The 13272-nt window shown below is 40.8% G+C and overlaps 1 pseudogene across 1 annotated transcript; it reads left to right on the plus strand.

Moving 5' to 3' along the window:
* Positions 1-1336: 1336 nt before the first annotated feature.
* On the plus strand, positions 1337-2551 carry LOC308500959 (centromere protein L-like; annotated as a pseudogene). Its single transcript has 3 exons — positions 1337-1396; positions 1517-1944; positions 2486-2551. The product of its transcript is annotated as a centromere protein L-like (transcript).
* Positions 2552-13272: the final 10721 nt, after the last annotated feature.

Consider the following 13272-nt stretch of genomic DNA (forward strand, 5'->3'; position numbering starts at 1 on the left):
CTTCTATAACCGATATTTTGCTTCTTCCTCAGAGTATTGTGATAGAGTAGGATGAAGTACTGTGACAGCAGGTTTTATAAAAGATGAAACTTGGGAGCTCAGGGAAGTTAACTGGTTTTCCTAATGTCATAAAGTCAGAGGTGGTCTATTGGCCACCTCAGTGGACTCCTGGGAGACTGATGGATAAAACTGGTAGTGGTGGTGGTAGTGGTAATTATGGGGCCTATAAACTCTCTGAAATGGTATTTAAAGATTATGTTTTGCATGTGCATACATGCATTTTTATTGAAGAGATTTTTACTACATTCTCAAAGTGCTCCTTGAACCACAGAAGTATAAGACCTTCAGGCTTTCTAGTATGTAACTAGAGAGGTATGGAAAAAATTCACCAAGCATAACCCTTTTGGTAAAATATTGGGTCCCACAGGTGAAGTGGGGAGTGCAAGTTGGGGGGTCGCAGTCTCTCTACTCCCAAAATCTCTTAAAGGACCCTTCCTGGAGCAGCAGGCTATGTCACTAGGTGGATACCCACTTTCCATCTTCATTACTTATTCAGAAGGCTCTCCATATGCTCACAGGCCTGCCTTGTACAATACCAGCATTTCGTCACATGTAAGCCTCATCAGAAAACCAGATTTAGGGCAGAACTAGAAAACAGGGAGGAAGTCGGCCTCATGTTTCAGAGCTCGCAGACCTGGCTGCAGACCTCGGATCTGCAGAAAAAGGAAGGAGGGAAAATCCAAAACGCTCTGAGGGCCCCAAACCACAAGCAGATCACTGGGGACGTGGGGCTTGGAGAGTGGTGGGTGGAGCTCCTCAAACAGGACCACTAGCCCCAAGATTACTTCCTAAAGGCTTTCAAGCAATCCGAGGCGCCGCCACCATGCTTACTATGGGCGGAAGTTGGGAAGAAAGCGCGCCCCTAGAGCACCTGCCGTCCTCCTAGGAAAATTGATGGTAATGGTTAGGTCGGTTGATGGTGCCCTCAGTTAATATGATGACCTTAGTTGCTTCACTGACCCGGAATCGGCTCCAGGGAGGCTTCCTGCGTCAGGTAGCAGAGCGGGACATGATTTTAAACGGCAGCGGTGGAGGGATGAATTGCTGCCTGCCTCTCAACCATGGGATTTCGCAGCGGGCCTTGCCATGTAGGGATCAGATGGAGAGGGCGCGTTGGGGCACACTGTCCCTTGCCCTTCCCCTCTTCGGCCAGAAGCCGACCCCGCCGGAGCGAGGGTTGCAGAGCCGGGTGGCTCGGTCAACGGAAATGCCCCTGCTGGGGTGAAGTGGCAGGGCTCACGTGGCGTCTGAGGGTGCAGAGCTCTCCTAACTGGGCATGCTGGTCTCCCTGGTGAACCCGCTCGTTGTGGAGCACGAGAGAATTGGGGAGGGCCAGGTGTTCCTCCGTTCTCTTAGCTGCTTTTTGGGTGACGTTTTTACTTGAGGGGATTTCCGTCTCAACGTAGTTTTGGATCCAGACTTGAAGAATGACTCGTTAAGCCGAATGGATTGACAGCATCACAACCTTTTATTGACCGTGGATTCTTATGGTGCACCAGAATCCACTCCTAGACAACGCGCATCCTCTAGGCTTCAAGACTACTTTATAGGTACCACCCCTCTGCAGACAAGGTTAGAATCAATCAGGAAGCAGACGTCATTTGTCCGGACTCCACCTCAAAGGAAAATTGTCCAGTGTTCACAGTTGCCAGATGATGAGCCTCAAAAGTTTGCACTCCTTCTGCATAAACAGTGAACTTTTATATAGTTTAACTCCCCTATATAAATTCTCCTATACTGATATCAAAGAGTATTCTAAACTTCTGAGTGCGTTTATGGCTGTTAAAAAGCAAGAAGGGAGAAGACTTCAACATCAAAGTGGTTTTCTCTACTCTCCAAGGAATGAAAGGAACACAAAGAGACCTTGAAGCAGTTCTTGTCCAGATTCTGTTAAAACCTCAGTTGCCATCTGAGAACAAAGAAGGTCAAGTCTTGTGGACTGGTTGGTTCTGCTGTATATTTGGAGACGTCTTCTGGAGACTGTTTCAGACGAGTTCACCTGTCTACCCTTATGCCTTGCAAATGGAGCAGAGACTAATACAGCCATAATTGGAACCTGGTTTCAGAAAACTTTTGACTGTTATTTCAGTCCCTTAGCAATCAATACATTTAATCTTTCCTGCATGGCTGCTGTGTGGACTACATGTAAAATGGACCATTATATGGTTATTACTGAATTTCTGTGGTCAGTACCCTCTATCCCTCAAAGTCTGGACATTTTTATGCCATCCATCCAGAGGATGCAAACACTTTGTGGGACACTGTCCACAGAACACCTGGGAAAGTTATACAGGAGGAAATTGACTTATTCATGTACTGCCTTCATTCACATTTCTGTAGGCATTTCAAAATTCATTTATCAGCCACAAGATTGGTTTGTGTTTCAATATCTGTAGCTGCAGCACATACTGATGGACAAATAAAGATCCCGTCTCATAAATACCTTATTGGAGTATTGGCATATTTGACAGAACTAGCAATATCAAATTGAATGAGGCCTTGTGGGGACTATAAAGTATGGATTATATACCTTTTTCTCGTTGATTATTTGCCTAATTGCTATGCTGAGAGGGACTGCAGAAGAAATGGGCATCCATCTCTGCATCTGTTTTCCTCACAGTGCCTTTGGAGTTGCCCATGTGGAAGCCAAGAAGGATCTAGAAGAACAAAGCTGGTTGTAGTGGATGAAGCACAGCCAGGTGCTTGTGCAAGAGTCATGATGATCTGTATGCTAGTCTCTAGAAAATGCTGAGTTGTTAATTTGGTGGCCATCTTTCTGAAAAAAATATACAATGTTTGTTATGCCAAACTTTTAAGATTCAAATGAGATATAGCTAATATCTGACTTGAGTCTTTAAAAACCTTTAATCCCTTTAAAACACTTTAGACTTGCATTCACAGAGAATTTTTGTCTTCTAAAAACATTTCCTAGCATCATTTTGCTGTAGAGAACTAGCAATCAAAAAAAATCTCCTCCAAAGGAAACTAACGATTAATGTATATTTTTAAGCCTCTAATATGCTTTTGTTTTTAATATCGTTCAATTCTTATCTCAGTGTTGAATTAAATATTCACCTGTAAAATAAAAAACAGATTAAAAGTCATTTAAATGATAAGTATGGGGGTGGGCAATTCTTTAGTTTGTGAAACGATGCAAAATATATATTCAAAAGGGTTTAATGATAAAATGTTAATGTATAGATTTGTTATGATGCCTGCAAATTAACCAGACACAGTTGAATAAAAAGTATGTGATACTCTGTATGTGTTGCTTTAGCTTAGATCAACCCCAGGTGCTAATCAAGAATGCCTAGTAAAGATGTGGCCAGCCGGATTATATCAGAAAGTCCAGACATATTGTTTACAAGGCCTCCTTGTTCAACTACCATTGCTTTGCTAATTCTTACATTAGGTATCAACAATGGGGTTTCACCAATAAAAGGCGTGTCTTGTTAATTAATTCTCATGGAGAGATTAAAGGGATTTAAAATGTGTCAATTAGAGTTTAGAGGTGCTCCTTCTCTAAAAGAACAGGGGCTAAGAATCCACTCAACCACGGGCCTGTCTTTTTGGGGATATTTTCTTAACTTGAGCCCCAGTTGGTCCTATGTCCAGTCATTGGTTTAAAAAATTAGAGTGTCCATTACAGTGTTTGGAATCTTGCCCAGGAACATTGCTGCATCTGCTAAGCAAACCTTCAATAGGACATGTTTGGAGCACCTAAAGGGACAGAGAGCTGGGACTTCATCACATTTAGGGAACTGGCTGATTAACTATTCTGAGCCTGCTTTGTTAATAAATTGTTTATCAAATAGATGTTGGTGTGTGTATGAGAATTTGGCCTGAGACTTATTTTCGTTATGACTTGCTAACAAGGCTGTAGAGGAAAGCTAATTATTGCCCTCTCAAATGCTCTTGAAGGCTAGTGTGATGTACCAAACCAAATTCTGAAAGTTGTCCATGACGAAATTGAACTAAGTAATTTGCGGTACTCCTGTTTTTTAGAGAGTTGTTAATTATATATGCAATGTAGAATTTACTACATGGATTCTGAACATTATTATTGCTCCAAAAAATAGTGTAAGGAGACAAAGGATACTGTAGAAGAGGATTTAGTGATACCAAGAAGGGATAAAAAGGCAAATAAGAAGGTCTGACAATTAAGTTCACAAACTCATCCTAGAAAAAGTGCTACATACCTCATTACTGAACATCACTATGGTCACCTTCGAAGTCCTCCCTTTGGGAAGCGATGCACCAAAACCAGCGCCTAGTCCACCCTTCAAAGCAATTTTGGAACTCTTTTTCTAGAATGGCTATCAGACCTGTCGTCGTATTACGCTTCATATCCTGAATGTCATCAAAATGTCTTCTTTCAGTATTTCCTTTATCTAAGGGTAAAGAAAGAAGTCATTGGGGGCCAGATCAGGTGAGTAGGGAGAATGTTCCGATGCAGTTATTTGTTTACTGGCTAAAAACTCCCTCACAGACAGTGCCGTGTGAGCTGGTGCATTGTCGTGATGCAAGAGCCATGAATTGTTGGCGAAAAGTTCAGGTTGTCTAACTTTTTCATGCAGCCTTTTCAGCACTTCCAAATAGTAAACTTGGTTAACTGTGTGTTTAATTGGTACAAATTCATAATGAATCATCCCTCTGATATAAAAAAAAGGATTAGCAACATGATTGCAACAAGTTCACGAACTTAATTGTCAGAACATGTACAAGAAGATTGCTGAGAGGAGGTCTTCAGAGTACATATGAAGATCTGTTCTAAAGCCCTAGAGAGAGGGGGCACAGATGGATGGAGACCTTATCTTTGGACAGGATGAATGGACAGAAGCATTATTCCTCCCTCACCCCCAGTAGATAAATTTGAGGAAAAAAACGATGGCTTCATTATTTCCAGAAATGCTTAAATGTACCTTAAGAAAAGTTCTAACTGGATTATAAGTAGGGCATGACCAAAATATTTCCGGAAATTTTCTACTTCCATTTTCAGAAATCTGTTTAAGAACTATTAGCATTTTAATTGTCTCATGATGTTGGCACTGACCACATCTGTGTTCTTTGACTTCCATTTCTAGCAAAGCCAATTAATAAGTGTTTATGAAATGTCTATTGTGACTGTGCTAGGTACTTAGATGGAAAGCAGAGAGACATCAATCAGTTCTGACCTCAACATCTGGTTTTGGATGCCGATTTCACAGACATTAATTAGTGACCTATTCTGTGCATTTATGCTCATGACCATTATTATAATGGAGTTTAGAGAAAGAAGAGCTCAGGGTAGGTAGACAAGAAGGCTTTAAGGAGAAGATAGGATTTGAGCTGAAGCTGTAGTTTAAAAGCATAAATATGTGTTTTGATGGGAAAAGAGACTCTTTGGAACAGAGCCAAGGGGCTGGCCATGGGAAAGAGGAAAAGCAAACAGTCTCTACATCAGTGCAGTCATGTCCCCCATAAACGTGAAGGCTTGGGACATAAGAGACCTTGTTCCTCACTCTCTGCAACCAGTCTTGGCTGAATTACATCATGTCAAGCAGGTATCTGGCCGGTGATTTATATGGCAGCTTGGTGGGGAGAGTGCCTGTGCCTACCTCCATTAAGTCAAAAAAAGTTAAAACGATAACAACACTTACATCCAAAAAGTGTTAGGCCATGAGATGCTTCACCCATAGGCCATGATTAACTTGCAGGTCTATGTCGTGCTGGGCTAGCGAATTAACAGACTCAAAATCATACAAGGAGAGTACTGAGACATAAGAACTAGCATTTGTGGGACAAGGAGGACTGATGGGTCCTATCTAGAGGGTGTTGGAAGGGCTTCCCAGGTCCTCAGCTGAGAAACCCCACAGACCCTGATTGGTTCTAAGTGTGCAGATTTACTAGTCTGCTCCCCAACCCAGTCTGCAGAAAAAGACTGTTATCAGCACATAAACAGAGCATGCTAATTTAAAAACACTTTGCTTTCATTGAAATCAAACACAATTAACTTATTATTTTAACTACCCAGTGGAGTTCATGGTGGAATTTTAAAAACCAAAAAAAACACAAAAAAAAAACACACACACATATAATTTCAGAGAGTTCAAAGAACAGTCAGACAGTTTTATCAGCACACTTGTTGAGGAGGTTACCGTTAAAAGACTTAGGGGCAGGAATGTCCTCAGAGAGCATCTGTCCACCTCCTCATTTACAGGTGAGCACAGAGATTGGAAACTAGAAACGTGCCCTGGTTACTTAGCTGTTTCGAGCAGGGGCAATATTAGCACAGGATCTCAGAGATTCGGGGTTTAAGTTTCGTGCTCTTTGAATGAAGTTTGCCAGCACATTATGAGTATTGGATTAATCTTACAGTTGTTGTTTTTTGTCAAATTTTGCTTGAGATATAGTTCACATAACATACAATTCACTCATTTAAAGTATTTAGATTGATGATTTCTAATAGGTTCACAGAGTTGTGAATTCATCACTAAAATCAATTTTAGGACATTGTCATTATTCTAAAAAGAAACCCCAAGCTCCTTAGCTCTCAGCCCCAAATATTCCCCTTTGACCATTTCTTGATTTTCTTTGGAAAAATTTCTATTCAGCTACTTTGCCCCCTCAGCTCTAGACAACCACCAATCTACTTTCTGTCACTATTGTTTGTCAATTCTGGACATTTAATAAAACAAAATCATAAAATATCGTTTTTTTTGCAACTGGCTTCTTTCACTTAGTATGTTTTCAAGGTTCATCCGTGTTGCAGCATGTGTCCGAACTGTCATGTGCTGCTTCACAATGGGATACAGTCTGAGAAATGCATTGTTAGGGAATTTCATGGCTGTGCAAACATCGTGGAGTGCACTTACACAAATCTAGATGGTGTAGTCTACTACACATCTAGGCTATATAGTACACCACTGTCATGTTTGTGCTCCGTCATTGACCAAAACGTCATTATATGGTCACAACTGTACTTCATTTCACTCTTTTTTTCTCTGTTTTTAAGGAGGGCGCAGCTCACAGTGGCCCATGCGGGGATCGAACCGGCAACCTTGATGCTACCAGCACCATGCTCTAACCAACTGAGCTAACTGGCCACCCCACATACTTCATTTCTTTTTATTGCTGAATAACATTCCGTTGTATGGTTATATTGCATTTTATTTATCTATTCATCAGTATTTGTTAGACATTGGGTTGTTTCCCCTTTTTGGCTATTATAAATAATGCTGCTATACACATTCCTGTACAAGTGTTTGTGTGGACAAATGTTTTCATTTCTCTTGAGTATATATCTAGGAGTGCAACTGCTGACTCACATGGTAACTCTATGTTTAAGTGGTTAAGGAACTGCCAGACTGTTTTCCAAAGCAGCTGCACTATTTTACATTTCTATTCACAGTGTAGGAGGATTCCAACTTCTCCACGTTCTCACCAGCACTTGTTATTTTCTGTCTTTTTTTATTATAGCCATCCTTGTGGATGTACAGTGGTATCACACTGTGGCTCTGATTTGCATTTCTCTGATGGCTGGCGATGTTGAACATCTTTATATGTGCTTGTTGGCCATTTGTAAATCTTCTTGGAGAAATGTGTATTTAGATTCTTGCTCACTTTTAATTGGGTTATTTGTCTTGTGTTGTAATAGTCCAGTGTATTCTAGAAACAAGTCCCTTATCAGATAGATATATGATGTGCAAAACTTTTCTCCCACTCTATGGGTTGTCATTTTAATTTCTTGATGGTGTCTTTTAAAGCACATAAGTTTTAAATTTTGATAACTTCGAAGTTTTTTAAATGGTGATTGTTTTTTCTGCCTTTGGGTCATTTATAAATAGACCTTAATATATACGTGGTCATAAAATATTTACTATAGAACATCTGTGGATTGATCTAGATGAGGTCGTTTCAGCTTGATATAAAGGGTAGTAAACGTGGATAGGAGCAAGTAGTGTTAGAGGAAACAGCAAAAAGTAGGGTGTGGTGCCAGAAGGTGTTGGATGAAGCGCTCTTGTAGCCTTATACATCTAGGAATCACCTAGTTACCTACTACCAAAAGGCCCCTATGAAGTGTCACCATGAGAAAGAATCATATCCTTAAGGAACAGAACTCATGTAGATAAAGACAATCGCAAGGGAATATTGTTTATAATGTTCTATGTCCTCCTGTTTAGAAGGAACAGAGCCCCCATAACAATAACTGTTTATTAATGAGTCCAGGTGTCTAGTTATTTTATTGCTCACATATAACCAATGATTTTTTGATAGGCTTATGTGTATTTATATTTGGGTGAGCATTTTCATTACAGTTGTGGATAAAGCCAGAGTTTCAGGTTGTTATCATTATAGCATAAATAGAATGAAAATTTTTTTTCCTTGTTATTTTCCTTGTCTCTCTCCCCCAATCCTGCCACTTCCCATCTAAACACAGGAATATACTAATCAGGGAAATATGCACTGCTGTTTAGTAAAGAGGTCAAATCCATTTGGATGGAATTCCAGGCTCACTGTGCTAACAATGGCAGGAAACTGGGTCCTCTAGCTGGCTACAGCCAGAAGCTGTTGAGCGATAGATTGTTGAAAGAGCCGGCCCTGGGGTATGCTGCTTTGGCTTGCTTTGTGTTTGGAATGCTGTGATTGTTCCAGACACAATGAGGGATCTGTCTGTCCACACAGGACAAGTTTTAATTACAGGAACAGAAGCTAAGTTACTGCTCTTAATTGCAAATGATTCCACAGCAATCTGTATACACCATTCTGTTTTCTGGTCTTTATAGGAACAGGCAAGATTTTTAATTCAATGTTTTTGGTGATTAGGTGATTATGCTTTATACTCACTTCATCCACATGCAGGTGCCACCACGATCCCTTCTGGACTATCTGTCATTCTGATTTTGATGACTCGTTCTAGTATGTGGGATTGTCTATGTGGAGAGGACAGGATGTTGAAAGTCTCTTTGTCTTTGGTGTCCTAAAACCTTGGTTTGTTGTGATCATAACAGCCTGTAGAGAAATCTCGTTTTGTATATTACTTAGGAACAATTTCCTAATTAGGAAAGAACGTTAAAATCTAGCCTTGCCATCATATTCTGAAAAAGACAGCTACAACAGATAAGAATTTGTAGCCAAACTTAATCACCAATGGATATTCTTTTATTATGAACTAGGATCTTTGTCTAGAAAGCGCATTAGGAAAATTCACCACTTTGGAAAGCTTATAATAATATTCATTCATTCATTCATTCATTCATTCATTCAACAAATGTTATTTGAAGGCCTACTATATGTCAGGTACTGTATTAGGAATGGGATTAAAAGCAACTTAAGAAAAGGTCTACTTCTGAGCTTGCAGTCTTAGTAGGGACCGAAACAGGTCAATGAATAAGGCTTTGTGATAATATCATGACAGAGTTATGCATGCTTCATGACCTACAGATAAGAGTGATGAAGAACATTCACGTTCCCAGAAATTGCCCAAACCCTTTCCTCACATGTCATTGCCCAGAGCCGAGTGTGGACCAATACTAAACCAGTCACTGGGAAGGCTGATGGGCTGACTCTTAGACCAGTTAGACTCCCCAAGGTGATGGGCGCAGGGACAGCTTTCCTTGAGGCACAGGCAAAGGAGGGAGTTATGGGTACTTGAATAAAATCCAGGCTCTGTTTGAAAGGAGAGAGGGGAATGATTCTGGGAAACAACTAATAATATCCACTGCCTTTGATTGACATGTCAGAGAGCTTACTCTGGCCGGAGTGTGAAGAATGAGGTGGCTGGGACCAACTGAAGATGGAAACAGTGAAGAGTTGCTGCAGTCTTTGGGGACAGGTGAGGAGGCCTTGAACTGAAGTGGTCACAGTTACCAAGTGGAAGAGGGAACTTCTGGAAGCTGCAAGGAAGAAGAATGTGTAATAGTGATTCTTAAACGATTGTGGGGAAATGGGCCCCTTTGAGAATGTTATGCAAGCAGTTTTATATTAATTGTCAAGCTTGCTGATTTGCTTCATGTTAACATCAGTGTGACCTTGATGGCAGGGAAGCTGGCTGGTAAGCCCTTTGTATGGGCCACGTTTCTTGTTTGGGGTGGGCACCAGCAAACCCTAACCACATCATGAGGGTTGGAGAACAAGAATCAGCATGCTTGTATCACACTCTGAGGCCAACCAAACAAATGAGAAAACTGAGACATGACACTGTTCAATGTCCTACCCCTGGAAAATGGCAGTTGTAGGGTTTGATCTTGAATTTGTCTGAATCACAATACCAAGCAACCTCCTACCATATTTGGTCTAAATGTGAATGACTGTGATTACCAGCTGGTTCTCCCCTCCTCGTCCCCCTGGAATCCTTTGGTGGCCTCTGTTTGTGCAGCTGAAGGATACTCAGGACCTCATTCCTGACAGTTCGGGGAGCTGACAGCAGAATATTCAAGGAATGACATCAAGTGACTTTCCTCAAGGTCATTTCCTGTCCATGATCTCTGCAAAGATCACATTCCTACAGGATATGTGGGGGTTGGAAACAGACTCTATTCTGTCAGGAGAGAGATGCCTGGGGCAGCTGTAACAGGCAGAGAGTGTATTTGTGTACATCCTCTGTGACATGTTTTGTGGTGAACACAGACACCTCACACTTGGCTAAAACCAAACCAGGTCTGCTAGGCTGCATGATTCATGCTTGAACTGAAGTCTTCATCCTGAGTCAATAATTCACATTTTAAATATAACTGCTGAGCTTAACAACTACCCAGGTTACATGGTCTGGAGTAACTCCTGTGTATTAATTTGGCTTATTAGAAACAGCACCTTTTTAGGTTCTTGGAACAGGACGTACTTAAGTGGATTTTTAGGGCCTCTGCCCCTTTTCCTATCCAGGTCTCACATAAGAATGGGTGCCGTTGTAGAAGGGAGAGAAGGCAGCCTGATGAAGTAAACAGATAATGAGGTTTGGAGTGAAGGAGTCCTAGTTTCACATGTGGGTTCTGCCCTTTATTACCACACAATGGCAGGTAATTTACCCATCTGAACATCACTCTGTCTCCTTTGAAAAGGACATAATGACGCTGTATTAAATAGTGTTCATGAGACTTGAAGATAGTGTGTGCAAAATACCTGGGCATGTAGTAGATGCCCAACAACATCAATATTTGCTTTGCTGCATGCCCTCTGCTTAGCTGAGTTACTGCTTTTTCTCTTACCTCTTTATTTTACATTAATGGCTTTATTTATTTCTTCAAAGGAGAAAGATATCCAGTCAGAGTGATGTAAATTATATATACTCATGTGGCTTTTGCCACGTCTTCCATCACCTTTGTATTTTTCATTACTCTGCAGGAGGACGTTGGTTAGAGCAAGCATGATAATGAGGGAGAAGCAGAAGGTGCAAAATCAGGAGACTTCACATCCATCCATCCATTCATCCATCCATCATCCATCTCCTGTCTGCCTCTCTCTCTCTCTCTCTCTCTCTCTCTCTCTCTCTCTCTCTCTCTCTCTGTATCTCTCTCTCTCAATCATCATCTATCCCTCCATCATCTATTTCTTTCTGGCTCTGCTCTAACTCGATAATGGCCTATGAAAAAGTCACCTAAACTCTAGCGGTCTCTATTTATTTGTCTGTAAAAAGAAAGTCTTGAACTAAAAGTTCTTGCAGTCACTTCAGGCTCTTGCTGGACTGTTTCCAGCATCTCTTCTCTCTGAAATACAAACTTAAATTCTGGTGATAAGCTGGCCAGTGCATGAAACACTACCTTTGCTAAGTCTTGCAGATGTTTTTCTGCACAGGCTGAAACTTGGGACCAAATTTCCTATGGTCAGCATAAATGCGGCCAGCACACTAAGTAATGCTTTCATTGTGAACATTCCTCTGGAGTACGACGCAGATAGGCCTTGTCTCTGTTAATCAACCTACACATTTCCAGGAAAATTACTTTCTCTCCTTGCTATTCATACACATGGCGTGTGCATGTGGAGATTTTCAAACACCGTTGATTTATAAGGGGTGGATTACTCTGAAACATAATTTGTGTTAATTATGTCAGCTAGTTAAAACTGGAATGGTAGCATGTGCTTGTTCAGACATTAAATATCACTGCTCTTGTTTTTCTCATACTCAGGAATGAATGGTAGGCTAAGAAGTACAGCTCCAGTTCATCAAACATCAGAGGAGCTAACTGGGTCTATTTATGTTTTACCCAAGGTTGTGGAATGTGAGACTTTTCTCAAAGTGCAGGCTGACCAACTGGATTAGTTTGCCTGCGCCAAATGTTAGCATCGGAAACATTTTCGAACCTTCTTAGCATTCTATTAATAGTATGTTAGAGATGGAAGGAGCCTAAGGACTTCTGAGTTCCTTCTTTTTTCTTCTCTCGCTGGTCTGTCTTGCAACTTAAAAATAAACTATGCATAAAATATGTTATTTTAAAGAAAGTTTTCACTGAAAGAAAGACACCTTTGCAGGAACAAATTGCCCCAAGTGGTAGAATACCTCAGAAGGGAATTTTTATCAATAAAAAAAAATTAAATTCTCTATATTCTTAGAAATTTACCAAATTAATGATATCGGGTTTTTTATATATATAATTTTTTGAGAGAGTTATACTCTGTGAATGCTGAGAAGTCAGTGTGAATTTTGCCAGCAGGTGGCACTAAATGTTTTCATTAGAAAAATAACAATGTGAAGGAAAACCTCTTTTGCATCCTCTCTGCTAGTAAAAAAGCCTTTTATGGGCGTGTTGGGGTTCATTCACCCAAATTCAGGAAACATGTGCCTTTCTTATTTGGTGGCTCTTTGGCAGCACAGTGTTGCCGTTCAGAGTGAGTTATTTCCTTGAAGTTTGTTAACAGGGAAATATGGTGAAATTAGTCTTGAAAGTTTTATTAAAGTCCTACAGACCAATTAAAATCCAACCTGTCAGCCCACAAACCCTCCCAACAGTCCCTTCCAGGCTTGTGAGTATGTGGGCTGCTGAAGGGATGCTGGAGCAGAGGGCAGTGAGATGGATGGTGGATGGTTTGATTTTCCCTTTTTATCACTTTCTACACAACCTTATCTTTTTTCAGATCTCAAGCCAGCTTTTATGGTCTGGTTAAAATTTTGTCCTGTTTAGGAAAGAGGGTATCACAATGCAACCTTATTGATCTAGGCCCTGTCTTGGAGGGGAACACTTACACCTTGAGGTGTGTGTGGTGAGGCAGATGGTATTTTTCTGTCTCTGCTTTCAGTTA

This window comes from Rhinolophus hipposideros (assembly GCF_964194185.1).
Source record: "Rhinolophus hipposideros genome assembly, chromosome: 8".
NCBI classification, from domain to species: Eukaryota; Metazoa; Chordata; class Mammalia; order Chiroptera; family Rhinolophidae; genus Rhinolophus; species Rhinolophus hipposideros.